The sequence below is a fragment of the Etheostoma spectabile genome, unplaced genomic scaffold (assembly GCF_008692095.1).
Source record: "Etheostoma spectabile isolate EspeVRDwgs_2016 unplaced genomic scaffold, UIUC_Espe_1.0 scaffold121, whole genome shotgun sequence".
Lineage (NCBI taxonomy): Eukaryota > Metazoa > Chordata > Actinopteri > Perciformes > Percidae > Etheostoma > Etheostoma spectabile.
Genome location: NW_022605571.1, coordinates 436,862 through 438,184, shown reverse-complemented (window position 1 = coordinate 438,184; position 1,323 = coordinate 436,862). Strand labels below are relative to the sequence as shown.

The 1,323-nt window shown below is 42.1% G+C and overlaps 1 protein-coding gene across 1 annotated transcript in view; it reads right to left on the bottom strand.

Annotated features, from left to right (window-relative positions):
- Positions 1-1,323, bottom strand: part of rnmt (RNA (guanine-7-) methyltransferase) — a 37,050-nt gene that overhangs the window by 7,654 nt on the left and 28,073 nt on the right. The gene's annotated exons all lie outside the window — the stretch shown is intronic.

Here is a 1,323-nt window from a genome sequence, read left to right as displayed (position 1 = left end):
GACCAAGAGACTGGATCACATCACTCCAGTTCTGAAGTTTTTACACTGGCTTCCTGTGCCTCAAAGAATTGAACTCAAAGTACTCTTGCTAGTTTATAAATCACTCCATGGTTTAGGATCAAAATACATTTCTGATCTGCTACTACACTATGACTTCCCAGTAGGGCTGTAATCTCCCAGTCGACTAGTCGATTTATTGGTCGATACGTTCTGACTCGACCAAAATTCTGATTGGTCGATTTTTTGCCGTGTTAATTTCATCAGGTGGAAGGATAGACCGGAACTGTCTATGGGGGGAAAGCACTAATTGCTAATGGGGGTGTTTTCAGAGCATCCCTATTTCACAGGTAACAGTCTGTCTTCAGAACACCCCCCCCCCGTTTGTTTTTTTGTTGGATTAGCCCGACCCACTGGGGACAGATTGAAGAAAGAACTAGAAAGCCTTGTTTTAGTGATTTGCTGAATATTTATTTAATTGTGAGTGTTTCATTTCCAGTCAGTCCTCCTTTATCATGTACAAAGACACTGCCAGTGTGGCAGCATTTTACAAAAATAGATAACGGAAAAAGTTGAATGCAAAGTTTGCATATCACAGCTGGACTACAAACATGGCGTATCACCTAAAAACGGTAAGCTAACTTTTCTGCGTTAGGTTGCCCTGTCTGTTTTGAGTAGGCTATATGAACATATCAGAATTGGCATATTGACTAGTCTAATAATCGTTTTATAACTACCCACCTGCAACAACGGTAGCGCCCCCAGGCCCCTCCAGACCCCCCAGACCCCCCCAGATCCCGCTGGATGTTAAGCCTCTACCATCCAAACGCAAAAATAATATCACGGAAGGAATTGTCAACTTTATTGCTCAGGATATGAGGCCCATTGCTGTTGTGGAGGGCTGAGGTTTTAAGAACTTGTTAATATACAGCGCCAGCACGAGTAAGAGTAAAAGCTTTAAACTAACAGTCTCTTCGTGTCTCTGTGTCTCCGTGCGAGGACACAGAGACTGAGCAGCGCTGTCAGAGATGACAGACGAGTGGCATTTTAGTGCAAAAATAATTAGGTCAAAAATGATTTAATATACTGCAAAAAGCCTACAAGGAAAAGCAATGCGGGACAGTAGGCTACAGTTATTTAATCTTGCTTTTTTTATCTGTTTAACTGATTTTGTGTGAAGCACTTTGAATTGCCCTGTTGCTGAAATGGGCTCTACAGATAAAGCTGCCTTGCCCATTCCCGAAACCCTTAAAATGCGTACATTTCAACAGACTTGATGCAACCGCCAAATTTGGTGAGTTTTTGAATATGATAAGTCCCTCAAAA